Genomic DNA, 14,746 nt, shown 5'->3' with positions numbered 1-14,746 from the left:
CTGAAACAGAGGGCGAGAAACAGAGGGGCTGAAACCGAGGGCGAGAACCAGAGGGGCTGAAACAGAGGGCGAGAAACAGAGGGGCTGAAACAGAGGGGCTGAAACAGACGGGCTGAAACAGAGAGCCTGAAACAGAGGGCGAGAAACAGAGGGGCTGAAACAGAGGGCGGGAAACAGACGGGCTGAAACAGAGGGGCTGAAACAGAGAGGCTGAAACAGAGGGGCTGAATCAGAGGGGCTGAAAGAGAGGGGCTGAATCAGAGGGGCTGAAACAGAGGGCGAGAAACAGAGGTGCTGAAACAGAGGGCGAGAAACAGGGGGGCTGAAACAGAGGGGCTGAAACAGAGGGCGAGAAACAGAGAGGCTGAAACAGAGGGCGAGAAACAGATGGGCTGAAACAGATGGCGAGAAACAGAGGGGCTGAAACAGAGCGGCTGAAACAGAGGGGCTGAAACAGAGGGCGAGAAACAGAGGCGCTGTTAAAGAGGGCGAGAAACAGAGGGGCTGAAACAGAGGGGCTGAAACAGAGGGGCTGAGTCAGAGGGGCTGATTCAGAGGGGCTGAAACAGAGGGGCTGAATCAGAGGGGCTGAAACAGAGAGCGAGAAACAGAGGGGCTGAAACAGAGTGCGAGAAACAGAGTGGCTGAAACAGATGGGCTGAAACAGAGGGGCTGAAAAAGAGGGCGAAAAACAGAGGGGCTGAGACAGAGGACGAGGAACAGAGGGGCTGAAACAGAGGGGCTGAAACAGAGGGGCTGAATGAGTGGGGCTGAATCAGAGGGGCTGAATCAGAGGGGCTGAAACAGAGTGGCTGAAAGAGAGGGGCAGAAACAGAGGGGCTGAAACAGAGGGCGAGAAACAGAGGGGCTGAAAAAGAGGGCGAGAAACAGGGGGGGTGACACAGAGGGGCTGAAACAGAGGGGCTGAATCAGAGGGGCTGATTCAGAGGGGCTGAAACAGAGGGGCTGAATCAGAGGGGCTGAAACAGAGGGGCTGAAACAGAGGGGCTGAAATAGAGGGGCTGAAACAGAGGGGAAGAAACAGAGGGGCTGAAACAGAGAGCGAGAAACAGAGAGGCAGAAACAGAGGGCGAGAAACAGAGGGGCTGAAACAGAGGGTGAGAAACAGAGGGGCTGAAACAGAGGGCGAGAAACAGAGGGGCTGAAACAGAGCGGCTGAAACAGAGGGGCTGAAACAGAGGGCGAGAAACAGAGGGGCTGAAAAAGAGGCGAGAAACAGAGGGGCTGAAACAGAGGGGCTGAAACAGAGGGGCTGAATCAGAGGGGCTGAAACAGAGAGTGAGAAACAGAGGGGCTGAAACAGAGGGCGAGAAACAGAGTGTCTGAAACAGAGGCCGAGAAACAGAGGGGCTGAAACAGAGGGGCTGAAACAGAGGGGCTGAATGAGTGGGGCTGAATCAGAGGGGCTGAATCAGAGGGGCTGAAAGAGAGTGGCTGAATCAGAGGGGCTGAAACAGAGTGGCTGAAACAGAGGGGCAGAAACAGAGGGGCTGGAACAGAGGGGGAGAAACAGAGGGGCTGAAACAGAGGGGCTGAATCAGAGGGGCAGAAACAGAGAGCGAGAAACAAAGGGGCTGAAACAGAGGGCGAGAAACAGAGGGGCAGAAACAGAGGGCGAGAAACAGAGGGGTTGAAACAGAGGCGCTGAAACAGAGGGCGAAAAACAGAGGGGCTGAAACAGAGGGCGAGAAACAGAGGGTGAGAAACAGAGGGCGAGAAACAGAGGGGATGAAACAGAGGGGCTGAAACAGAGGGGCTGAAACAGAGGGGCTGAATCAGAGGGGCTGAAACAGAGGGGCTGAATCAGAGGGGCTGAAACAGAAGGCGAGAAACAGAGGGGCTGAAACAGAGGGCGAGAAACAGAGCGGATGAAACAGACGGGCTGAAACAGAGGGGCTGAAAAAGAGGGCGAAAAACAGAGGGGCTGAAACAAAGGCCGAGGAACAGAGGGGCTGAAACAGAGGGGCTGAAACAGAGGGGCTGAATGAGTGGGGCTGAATCAGAGGGGCTGAATCAGAGGGGCTGAAACAGAGTGGCTGAAAGAGAGGGGCAGAAACAGAGGGGCTGGAACAGAGGGGGAGAAACAGAGGGGCTGAAACACAGGGGCTGAATCAGAGGGGCTGAAACAGAGGGCGAGAAACAGAGGGGCTGAAAAAGAGGGCGAGAAACAGAGGGGCTGAAACAGAAGGGCTGAAACAGAGGGCGAGAAATAGAGGGGCTGAAACAGAGGGCGAGAAACAGAGGGGCTGAAACAGAGGGGCTGAAACAGAGGGGCTGAAACAGAGGGCGAGAAACAGAGGGGCTGAAACAGAGGGCGAGAAACAGTGGGGCTGATTCAGAGGGCGAGAAACAGAGGGGCTGAAACAGAGGGGCTGAAACAGAGGACGAAAAACAGAGGGGCTGAATCAGAGGCGCTGAATCAGAGGGGCTGAAACAGAGGGGCTGAATAAGAAGGCGAGAAACAAACGGGCTGAAACAGCGGGCGAGAAACAGAGGGCGAGAAACAGAGGGGCTGAAACAGAGGGGCTGAAACAGACGGGCTGAAACAGAGAGCCTGAAACAGAGGGCGAGAAACAGAGGGGCTGAAACAGAGGGCGAGAAACAGAGGGGCTGAAACAGAGGGGCTGAAACAGAGGGGCTGAAACAGAGGGGCTGAAACAGAGGGTGTGAAACAGAGAGGCTGAAACAGAGGGCGAGAAACAGAGGGGCTGAAACAGTGGGCGAGAAACAGAGGGGCTGAAACAGAGGGCGAGAAACAGAGGGGCTGAAACAGAGGGGCTGAAACAGAGGGCGAGAAACAGAGGGGCTGAAAGAGAGGGCGAGAAACAGAGGGGATGAAACAGAGGGCGAGAAACAGAGGGCGAGAAACAGAGGGACTGAAACAGAGGGGCTGAAACACAGGGGCTGAAACAGAGGGCGAGAAACAGAGGGTCTGAAACAGAGGGCGAGAAACAGAGAGGTTGAAACAGAGGGCGAGAAACAGAGGGGCTGAAACAGAGGGGCTGAAACAGAGGGGCTGAAACAGAGGGCGAGAAATAGAGGGGCTGAAACAGAGGGCGAGAAACAGAGGGGCCGAAACACAGTGCGAGAAACAGAGGGGCTGAAACAGAGGGGCTGAAACAGAGGGGCTGAAACAGAGGGAAAGAAACAGAGGGGCTGAATCAGAGGGGCTGAAACAGAGGGCGAGAAACAGAGGGGCTGAAACAGAGGGCGAGAAACAGAGGGGCTGAAACAGAGGGGCTGAAACAGAGGGGCTGAATCATAGGGGCTGATTCAGAGGGGCTGAAACAGAGGGGCTGAATCAGAGGGGCTGAAACAGAGGGCGAGAAACAGAGGGGCTTAAACAGAGGGCGAGAAACAGAGGGGCTGAAACAGAGGGGCTGAAACAGAGAGCACGAAACAGAGGGGCTGAAACAGAGGGCGAGAAACAGAGGGGCTGAAACAGAGGGGCTGAAACAGAGGGGCTAAATCAGAGGGGCAGAAACAGAGGGTTAGAAACAGAGGGGCTGAAACAGTGGTCGAGAAACAGAGGGGCTGAAACAGAGGGGCTGAAACAGTGGGGCAGATACCAAAGGACTGAAACAGAGGGGCTGAAACAGAGGGCGAGAAACAGAGGGGCTGAATCAGAGGGGCTGAATCAGAGGGGCTGAAACAGAGGGGCTGAATAAGAGGGGCTGAAACAGAGGGGCTGAAACAGAGGGCGAGAAATAGAGGGCGAGAAACAGAGGGACTGAAACAGAGGGGCTGAAACACAGGGGCTGAAACAGAGGGCGAGAAACAGAGGGTCTGAAACAGAGGGCGAGAAACAGAGAGGTTGAAACAGAGGGCGAGAAACAGAGGGGCTGAAACAGAGGGGCTGAAACAGAGGGCGAGAAATAGAGGGGCTGAAACAGAGGGCGAGAAACAGAGGGGCCGAAACACAGTGCGAGAAACAGAGGGGCTGAAACAGAGGGGCTGAAACAGAGGGGCTGAAACAGAGGGAAAGAAACAGAGGGGCTGAAACAGAGGGCGAGAAACAGAGGGGCTGAATCAGAGGGGCTGAAACAGAGGGCGAGAAACAGAGGGGCTGAAACAGAGGGCGAGAAACAGAGGGGCTGAAACAGAGGGGCTGAAACAGAGGGGCTGAATCATAGGGGCTGATTCAGAGGGGCTGAAACAGAGGGGCAGAATCAGAGGGGCTGAAACAGAGGGCGAGAAACAGAGGGGCTTAAACAGAGGGCGAGAAACAGAGGGGCTGAAACAGAGGGGCTGAAACAGAGAGCACGAAACAGAGGGGCTGAAACAGAGGGCGAGAAACAGAGGGGCTGAAACAGAGGGGCTGAAACAGAGGGGCTAAATCAGAGGGGCAGAAACAGAGGGTTAGAAACAGAGGGGCTGAAACAGTGGTCGAGAAACAGAGGGGCTGAAACTGAGGGGCTGAAACAGAGGGGCTGAAACAGAGGGCGAGAAACAGAGGGGCTGAAACAGAGGGCGAGAAACAGAGGGGCTGAAACAGAGGGGCTGAAACAGTGGGGCAGATACCAAAGGACTGAAACAGAGGGGCTGAAACAGAGGGCGAGAAACAGAGGGGCTGAATCAGAGGGGCTGAATCAGAGGGGCTGAAACAGAGGGGCTGAATAAGAGGGGCTGAAACAGAGGGGCTGAAACAGAGGGCGAGAAATAGAGGGCGAGAAACAGAGGGGCTGAAACAGAGGGGCTGAAACGGAGGGGCTGAAACAGAGGGGCTGATACAGAGGGCGAGAAACAGAGGGGCTGAAACAGAGGGCGAGAAACACAGGGGCTGAAACAGAGGGCGAGAAACACAGGGGCTGAAACTGAGAGGCTGAAACAGAGGGGCTGAAACAGAGGGGCTGAAACAGAGGGCGAGAAACAGAGGGGCTGAAACAGAGGGCGAGAAACAGAGGGGCTGAAACAGAGGGCGAGAAACAGAGCGGCTGAAACAGAGGGGCTGAAACAGAAGGGCTGAAACTGAGGGGCTGAAACAGAGGGCGAGAAACAGAGGGGTTGAATCAGAGGGGCTGAATCAGAGGGGCTGAAACAGAGGGGCTGAAACAGAGGGCGAGAAACAGAGGGGCTGAAACAGAGGGCGAGAAACAGAGGGCGCGAAACAGAGGGGCTGAAACAGAGGGGCTGAAACAGAGGGACTGAAACAGAGGGGCTGATACAGAGGGCGAGAAACAGAGGGGCTGAAACAGTGGGCGAGAAACAGAGCGGCTGAAACAGAGGGGCTGAATCAGAGGGGCTGAAACAGAGAGCGAGAAACAGAGAGGCTGAAACCGAGGGCGAGAAACAGAGTGGCTGAATCAGAGGGCGAGAAACAGAGGGGCTGAAACAGAGCGGCTGTAACAGAGGGGCTGAAACAGAGGGGCTGAAACAGAGGGCGAGAAACAGTGGGGCTGAAACAGAGGGCGAGAAACAGAGTGGCTGAAACCGAGGGCGAGAAACAGAGGGCGAGAAACAGAGGGACAGAAACAGAGGGGCTGAAACAGAGGGGCTGAAACAGAGGGCGAGAAACAGAGGGGCTGAAACAGAGGGCGAGAAACAGAGAGGCTGAAAAAGAGGGTGAGAAACGGATCGGCTGAAACAGAGGGGCTGAAACAGAGGGCGAGAAACAGAGGGGCTGAAACAGAGGGCGAGAAACAGAGGGCGAGAAACAGAGGGGCTGAATCAGAGGGGCTGTAACAGAGGGCGAGAAACAGAGGGGCTGAAACAGAGGGCGAGAAAGAGAGGGGCTGAAACAGAGGGCGAGAAAGAGAGGGGCTGAAACAGAGGGGCTGAAACAGAGGGGCTGAAAAAGAGTGCGAGAAACAGAGAGGCAGAAACGGAGGGCGAGAAACAGAGGGGCTGAAACAGAGGGCGAGAAACAGAGGGGCTGAAACAGAGGGGCTGAAACAGAGGGGCTGAAACAGAGGGGCTGAAACAGAGGGCGAGAAACAGATGGGCTGAAAAATAGGGCGAGAAACAGAGTGGCTGAAACAGAGGGGCTGAAACAGAGGAGCTGAATCAGAGGGGCTGAAACAGAGGGCGAGAAACAGAGGGGCTGAAACAGAGGGCGAGAAACAGAGGGGCTGAAACAGAGGGCGAGAAACAGAGGGGCAGAAACAGAGGGTGAGAAACAGAGTCGCTGAAACAGAGGGGCTGAAACAGAGAGCGCGAAACAGAGGGGCTGAAACAGAGGGCGAGAAACAGAGGGGCTGAAAAAGAGGGGCTGAAACAGAGCGGCTAAATTAGCGGCACAGAAACAGAGGGCGATAAACAGAGGGGCTGAAACAGAGGGCGAGAAACAGAGGGGCTGAAACAGAGGTGCTGAAACAGAGGGGCTGAAACAGAGGGCGAGAAACAGAGGGGCTGAATTAGAGGGGCTGAATCAGAGTGGCTGAAACAGAGGGGCTGAAACAGAGGGCGAGAAACAGAGGGGCTGAAACAGAGGGGCTGAAACAGAGGGGCGGAAATAGAGGGGCTGATACAGAGGGCGAGAAACAGAGGGGCTGAATCAGAGGGGCTGAAACAGAGGGTGAGAAACAGAGGGGCTGAAACAGAGGGCGAGAAACAGAGTGGCTGAAACAGACGGGCTGAAACAGAGGAGCTGAAAAAGAGGGCGAAAAACAGAGGGGCTGAAACAGAGGCCGAGAAAGAGAGGGGCTGAAACAGAGGGGCTGAAACAGAGGGGCTGAATGAGTGGGGCTGAATCAGAGGGGCTGAATCAGAGGGGCTGAAACAGGGTGGATGAAACAGAGGGGCTGAAACAGAGGGGCTGGAACAGAGTGGGAGAAACAGAGGGGTTGAAACAGAGGGCGAGAAACAGAGGGGCTGAAACAGAGGGCGAGAAACAGAGGGGCTGAAACAAAGTGGCTGAAACAGAGGGGCTGAAACAGAGGGGCTGAAACTGAGGGCGAGAAACAGAGAGGCTGAAACAGAGGGCGAGAAACAGAGGGGCTGAAACAGAGGGCGAGAAACAGAGGGGCTGAAACCGAGGGCGAGAAACAGAGGGGCTGAAACAGAGGGGCTGAAACAGAGGAGCTGAAACAGAGGGCGAGAAACAGAGGGGCTGAAACAGAGGGCGAGAAACAGAGGGGCTGAAACAGAGGGCGAGAAACAGAGGGCGAGAAACAGAGGGACTGAAACAGAGGGGCTGAAACACAGGGGCTGAAACAGAGGGTGAGAAACAGAGGGGCTGAAACAGAGGGCGAGAAACCGAGGGGCTGAAACAGAGGGCGAGAAACAGAGGGGCTGAAACAGAGGGGCTGAAACAGAGGGGCTGAAACAGAGGAGCTGAATCAGAGGAGCTGATTCAGAGGGGCTGAAACAGAGGAGCTGAATCAGAGGGGCTGATTCAGAGGGGCTGAAACAGAGGGCGAGAAACAGAGGGGCTGAAAAAGAGGGGCTGAAACAGAGGGGCTAAATTAGCGGCACAGAAACAGAGGGCGATAAACAGAGGGGCTGAAACAGAGGGCGAGAAACAGAGCGGCTGAAACAGAGGTGCTGAAACAGAGGGGCTGAAACAGAGGGCGAGAAACAGAGGGGCTGAAACAGAGGGGCTGAAACAGAAGGGCTGAAACAGAGGGGCTGAATTAGAGGGGCTGAATCAGAGTGGCTGAAACAGAGGGGCTGAAACAGAGGGCGAGAAACAGAGGGGCTGAAACAGAGGGCGAGAAACAGAGGGGCAGAAACAGAGGGCGAGAAACAGAGTGGCTGAAACAGAGGGGCTGAAACAGAGGGCGAGAAACCGAGGGGCTGAAAAAGAGGGCGAGAAACAGAGTGGCTGAAACAGAGGGGCTGAAACAGAGGGGCTGAAACAGAGGAGCTGAATCAGTGGGGCTGATTCAGAGGGGCTGAAACAGAGGGGCTGAATCAGAGGGGCTGAAACAGAGGGCGAGAAACAGAGGGGCTGAAACAGAGGGCGAGAAACAGAGGGGCAGAAACAGAGGGAGAGAAACAGAGTGGCTGAAACAGAGGGGCTGAAACAGAGAGCGCGAAACAGAGGGGCTGAAACAGAGGGCGAGAAACAGAGGGGCAGAAAAAGAGGGGCTGAAACAGAGGGGCTGAAACAGAGGGCGAGAAACAGAGGCGCTGAAAAAGAGGGCGAGAAACAGAGGGGCTGAAACAGAGGGGCTGAAACAGAGGGGCTGAAACAGAGGGGCTGAATCAGAGGGGCTGAAACAGTGGGCGAGAAACAGTGGGGCTGAAACAGAGAGCGCGAAACAGAGGGGCTGAAACAGAGGGCGAGAAACAGAGGGGCTGAAAAAGAGGGGCTGAAACAGAGGGGCTAAATTAGCGGCACAGAAACAGAGGGCGATAAACAGAGGGGCTGAAACAGAGGGCGAGAAACAGAGGGGCTGAAACAGAGGTGCTGAAACAGAGGGGCTGAAACAGAGGGCGAGAAACAGAGGGGCTGAATTAGAGGGGCTGAATCAGAGTGGCTGAAACAGAGGGGCTGAAACAGAGGGCGAGAAACAGAGGGGCTGAAACAGAGGGGCTGAAACAGAGGGGCGGAAATAGAGGGGCTGATACAGAGGGCGAGAAACAGAGGGGCTGAATCAGAGGGGCTGAAACAGAGGGTGAGAAACAGAGGGGCTGAAACAGAGGGCGAGAAACAGAGTGGCTGAAACAGACGGGCTGAAACAGAGGAGCTGAAAAAGAGGGCGAAAAACAGAGGGGCTGAAACAGAGGCCGAGAAAGAGAGGGGCTGAAACAGAGGGGCTGAAACAGAGGGGCTGAATGAGTGGGGCTGAATCAGAGGGGCTGAATCAGAGGGGCTGAAACAGGGTGGATGAAACAGAGGGGCTGAAACAGAGGGGCTGGAACAGAGTGGGAGAAACAGAGGGGTTGAAACAGAGGGCGAGAAACAGAGGGGCTGAAACAGAGGGCGAGAAACAGAGGGGCTGAAACAAAGTGGCTGAAACAGAGGGGCTGAAACAGAGGGGCTGAAACTGAGGGCGAGAAACAGAGAGGCTGAAACGGAGGGCGAGAAACAGAGGGGCTGAAACAGAGGGCGAGAAACAGAGGGGCTGAAACCGAGGGCGAGAAACAGAGGGGCTGAAACAGAGGGGCTGAAACAGAGGGGCTGAAACAGAGGGCGAGAAACAGAGGGGCTGAAACAGAGGGCGAGAAACAGAGGGGCTGAAACAGAGGGCGAGAAACAGAGGGCGAGAAACAGAGGGACTGAAACAGAGGGGCTGAAACACAGGGGCTGAAACAGAGGGTGAGAAACAGAGGGGCTGAAACAGAGGGCGAGAAACCGAGGGGCTGAAACAGAGGGCGAGAAACAGAGGGGCTGAAACAGAGGGGCTGAAACAGAGGGGCTGAAACAGAGGAGCTGAATCAGAGGAGCTGATTCAGAGGGGCTGAAACAGAGGAGCTGAATCAGAGGGGCTGATTCAGAGGGGCTGAAACAGAGGGCGAGAAACAGAGGGGCTGAAAAAGAGGGGCTGAAACAGAGGGGCTAAATTAGCGGCACAGAAACAGAGGGCGATAAACAGAGGGGCTGAAACAGAGGGCGAGAAACAGAGCGGCTGAAACAGAGGTGCTGAAACAGAGGGGCTGAAACAGAGGGCGAGAAACAGAGGGGCTGAAACAGAGGGGCTGAAACAGAAGGGCTGAAACAGAGGGGCTGAATTAGAGGGGCTGAATCAGAGTGGCTGAAACAGAGGGGCTGAAACAGAGGGCGAGAAACAGAGGGGCTGAAACAGAGGGCGAGAAACAGAGGGGCAGAAACAGAGGGCGAGAAACAGAGTGGCTGAAACAGAGGGGCTGAAACAGAGGGCGAGAAACCGAGGGGCTGAAAAAGAGGGCGAGAAACAGAGTGGCTGAAACAGAGGGGCTGAAACAGAGGGGCTGAAACAGAGGAGCTGAATCAGTGGGGCTGATTCAGAGGGGCTGAAACAGAGGGGCTGAATCAGAGGGGCTGAAACAGAGGGCGAGAAACAGAGGGGCTGAAACAGAGGGCGAGAAACAGAGGGGCAGAAACAGAGGGAGAGAAACAGAGTGGCTGAAACAGAGGGGCTGAAACAGAGAGCGCGAAACAGAGGGGCTGAAACAGAGGGCGAGAAACAGAGGGGCAGAAAAAGAGGGGCTGAAACAGAGGGGCTGAAACAGAGGGCGAGAAACAGAGGCGCTGAAAAAGAGGGCGAGAAACAGAGGGGCTGAAACAGAGGGGCTGAAACAGAGGGGCTGAAACAGAGGGGCTGAATCAGAGGGGCTGAAACAGTGGGCGAGAAACAGTGGGGCTGAAACAGAGGGCGAGAAACACAGTGTCTGAAACAGGCGGGCTGAAACAGAGGGGCTGAAAAAGAGGGCGAAAAACAGAGGGGCTGAAACATTGGCCGAGAAACAGAGGGGCTGAAACATAGGGACTGAAAAAGAGGGGCTGAATGAGTGGGGCTGAATCAGAGGGGCTGAATCAGAGGGGCTGAAACAGAGTGGCTGAAAGAGAGGGGCAGAAACAGAGGGGCTGGAACAGAGGGGGAGAAACAGAGGGGCTGAAACAGAGGGGCTGAATCAGAGGGGCTGAAACAGAGGACGAGAAACAGAGGGGCTGAAAACGAGGGCGAGAAACAGAGGGGCTGAAATAGAGGGGCTGAAACAGAGGGGCTGAATCAGAGGGGATGAAACAGAGGGGCTGAAACAGAGGGGCTGAAACAGAGGGCGAGAAACAGAGGGGCTGAAACAGGGGGCGAGAAACAGAGGGACTGAAACAGAGGGCGAGAAACAGAGGGGCTGAAACAGAGCGGCTGAAAGAGAGGGGCTGAAACAGAGGGCGAGAAACAGAGGGGCTGAAAAAGAGGGCGAGAAACAGAGGGGCTGAAACAGAGGGGCTGAAACAGAGGGGCTGAATCAGAGGGGCTGATTCAGAGGGGCTGAAACAGAGGGGCTGAATCAGAGGGGTTGAAACAGAGGGTGAGAAACAGAGGGGCTGAAACAGAGTGCGAGAAACAAGTGGCTGAAACAGACGGGCTGAAACAGAGGGGCTGAAAAAGAGGGCGAAAAACAGAGGGGCTGAAACAGAGGCCGAGAAACAGAGGGGCTGATACAGAGGGGCTGAATGAGTGGGGCTGAATCAGAGGGGCTGAATCAGAGGGGCTGAAACAGAGTGGCTGGAACAGAGGGGGAGAAACAGAGGGGCTGAAACAGAGGGGCTGAATCAGAGGGGCTGAAACAGAGGCCGAGAAACAGAGGGGCTGAAACAGAGGGCGAGAAACAGAGCGGCAGAAACAGAGGGCGAGAAACAGAGGGGCTAAAACAGAGGGTCTGAAACAGGGGGCGAAAAACAGAGGGGCTGAAACTGAGTGGCTGAAACAGAGGGCGAGAAACAGAGGGCGAGAAACAGAGGGGATGAAACAGAGGGGCTGAAACAGAGGGGCTGAAACAGAGGGGCTGAATCAGAGGGGCTGAAACAGAGGGCGCGAAACAGAGGGGCTGAAACAGAAGGCGAGAAACAGAGGGGCTGAAACAGAGGGCGAGAAACAGTGGGGCTGAAACAGAGGGGCTGAAACAGAGGGAGAGAAACAAAGGGGCTGAAACAGAGGGCGAGAAACAGAGGGGCTGAAACAGAGGGCGAGAAACAGAGGAGCTGAAACAGAGGGGCTGAAACAGAGGGGCTGAAACATAGGGCGAGAAACAGAGGGGCTGAAACAGAGGCCGAGAAACAGTGGGGCGGAAACAGAGGGCGAGAAACAGAGGGGCTGAAACAGAGGGGGTTAAACAGAGGGGCTGAAACAGAGGACGAGAAACAGAGGGACTGAATTAGAGGGGCTGAATCAGAGGGGCTGAAACAGAGGGCCTGAAACAGAGAGCGAGAAACAAACGGGCTGAAACAGCGGGCGAGAAACAGAGGGCGAGAAACAGAGGGGCTGAAACAGAGGAGCTGAAACAGACGGGCTGAAACAGAGAGCCTGAAACAGAGGGAGAGAAACAGTGGGGCTGAACCAGAGGGCGAGAAACAGACGGGCTGAAACAGAGGGGCTGAAACAGAGGGGCTGAAACAGAGGGGCTGAAACAGAGGGGCTGAATCAGAGGGGCTGAAAGAGAGGGGCTGAATCAGAGGGGCTGAAACAGAGGGCGAGAAAAAGAGGGGCTGAAACAGAGGGTGAGAAACAGAGGGGCTGAAACAGAGGGGCTGAAACAGAGGGCGAGAAACAGAGAGGCTGAAACAGAGTCGAGAAACAGATGGGCTGAAACAGAGGGCGAGAAACAGAGGGGCTGAAACAGAGGGCGAGAAAGAGACGGGCTGAAACAGAGGGGCTGAAACAGAGGGGCTGAAACAGAGGGGCTGAAACAGAGGGCGAGAAACAGAGGGGCTGAAACCGAGGGCGAGAACCAGAGGGGCTGAAACAGAGGGCGAGAAACAGAGGGGCTGAAACAGAGGGGCTGAAACAGACGGGCTGAAACAGAGAGCCTGAAACAGAGGGCGAGAAACAGAGGGGCTGAAACAGAGGGCGGGAAACAGACGGGCTGAAACAGAGGGGCTGAAACAGAGAGGCTGAAACAGAGGGGCTGAATCAGAGGGGCTGAAAGAGAGGGGCTGAATCAGAGGGGCTGAAACAGAGGGCGAGAAACAGAGGTGCTGAAACAGAGGGCGAGAAACAGGGGGGCTGAAACAGAGGGGCTGAAACAGAGGGCGAGAAACAGAGAGGCTGAAACAGAGGGCGAGAAACAGATGGGCTGAAACAGATGGCGAGAAACAGAGGGGCTGAAACAGAGCGGCTGAAACAGAGGGGCTAAAACAGAGGGCGAGAAACAGAGGCGAGAAACAGAGGGGCTGAAACAGAGGGCGGGAAACAGACGGGCTGAAACAGAGGGGCTGAAACAGAGAGGCTGAAACAGAGGGGCTGAATCAGAGGGGCTGAAAGAGAGGGGCTGAATCAGAGGGGCTGAAACAGAGGGCGAGAAACAGAGGTGCTGAAACAGAGGGCGAGAAACAGGGGGGCTGAAACAGAGGGGCTGAAACAGAGGGCGAGAAACAGAGAGGCTGAAACAGAGGGCGAGAAACAGATGGGCTGAAACAGATGGCGAGAAACAGAGGGGCTGAAACAGAGCGGCTGAAACAGAGGGGCTAAAACAGAGGGCGAGAAACAGAGGCGCTGTTAAAGAGGGCGAGAAACAGAGGGGCTGAAACAGAGGGGCTGAAACAGAGGGGCTGAGTCAGAGGGGCTGATTCAGAGGGGCTGAAACAGAGGGGCTGAATCAGAGGGGCTGAAACAGAGAGCGAGAAACAGAGGGGCTGAAACAGAGTGCGAGAAACAGAGGGGCTGAAACAGAGGGGCTGAAACAGAGGGGCTGAATCAGAGGGGCTGATTCAGAGTGGCTGAAACAGAGGGGCTGAATCAGAGGGGCTGAAACAGAGGGGCTGAATGAGTGGGGCTGAATCAGAGGGGCTGAATCAGAGGGGCTGAAACAGAGTGGCTGAAAGAGAGGGGCAGAAACAGAGGGGCTGGAACAGAGGGGGAGAAACAGAGGGGCTGAAACACAGGGGCTGAATCAGAGGGGCTGAAACAGAGGGCGAGAAACAGAGGGGCTGAAACAGAGGGCGAGAAACAGAGGGGCTGAAAAAGAGGGCGAGAAACAGGGGGGGTGACACAGAGGGGCTGAAACAGAGGGGCTGAATCAGAGGGGCTGATTCAGAGGGGCTGAAACAGAGGGGCTGAATCAGAGGGGCTGAAACTGAGGGGCTGAAACAGAGGGGCTGAAATAGAGGATCTGAAACAGAGGGGAAGAAACAGAGGGGCTGAAACAGAGAGCGAGAAACAGAGAGGCAGAAACAGAGGGCGAGAAACAGAGGGGCTGAAACAGAGGGTGAGAAACAGAGGGGCTGAAACAGAGGGCGAGAAACAGAGGGGCTGAAACAGAGCGGCTGAAACAGAGGGGCTGAAACAGAGGGCGAGAAACAGAGGGGCTGAAAAAGAGGCGAGAAACAGAGGGGCTGAAAAGGAGGGGCTGAAACAGAGGGGCTGAATCAGAGGGGCTGAAACAGAGAGTGAGAAACAGAGGGGCTGAAACAGAGGGCGAGAAACAGAGTGTCTGAAACAGAGGCCGAGAAACAGAGGGGCTGAAACAGAGGGGCTGAAACAGAGGGGCTGAATGAGAGGGGCTGAATCAGAGGGGCTGAATCAGAGGGGCTGAAAGAGAGTGGCTGAATCAGAGGGGCTGAAACAGAGTGGCTGAAACAGAGGGGCAGAAACAGAGGGGCTGGAACAGAGGGGGAGAAACAGAGGGGCTGAAACAGAGGGGCTGAATCAGAGGGGCTGAAACAGAGAGCGAGAAACAAAGGGGCTGAAACAGAGGGCGAGAAACAGAGGGGCAGAAACAGAGGGCGAGAAACAGAGGGGCTGAAACAGAGGCGCTGAAACAGAGGGCGAAAAACAGAGGGGCTGAAACAGAGGGCGAGAAACAGAGGGTGAGAAACAGAGGGCGAGAAACAGAGGGGATGAAACAGAGGGGCTGAAACAGAGGGGCTGAAACAGAGGGGCTGAAACAGAGGGGCTGAATCAGAGGGGCTGAAACAGAGGGGCTGAATCAGAGGGGCTGAAACAGAAGGCGAGAAACAGAGGGGCTGAAACAGAGGGCGAGAAACAGAGCGGATGAAACAGACGGGCTGAAACAGAGGGGCTGAAAAAGAGGGCGAAAAACAGAGGGGCTGAAACAAAGGCCGAGGAACAGAGGGGCTGAAACAGAGGGGCTGAAACAGAGGGGCTGAATGAGTGGGGCTGAATCAGAGGGGCTGAATCAG

This window comes from Chiloscyllium punctatum, chromosome 10, assembly GCF_047496795.1.
Source record: "Chiloscyllium punctatum isolate Juve2018m chromosome 10, sChiPun1.3, whole genome shotgun sequence".
NCBI classification, from domain to species: Eukaryota; Metazoa; Chordata; class Chondrichthyes; order Orectolobiformes; family Hemiscylliidae; genus Chiloscyllium; species Chiloscyllium punctatum.
The sequence above is the reverse complement of the archived record's forward strand: the minus strand, read 5'-3'. Positions refer to the sequence as shown.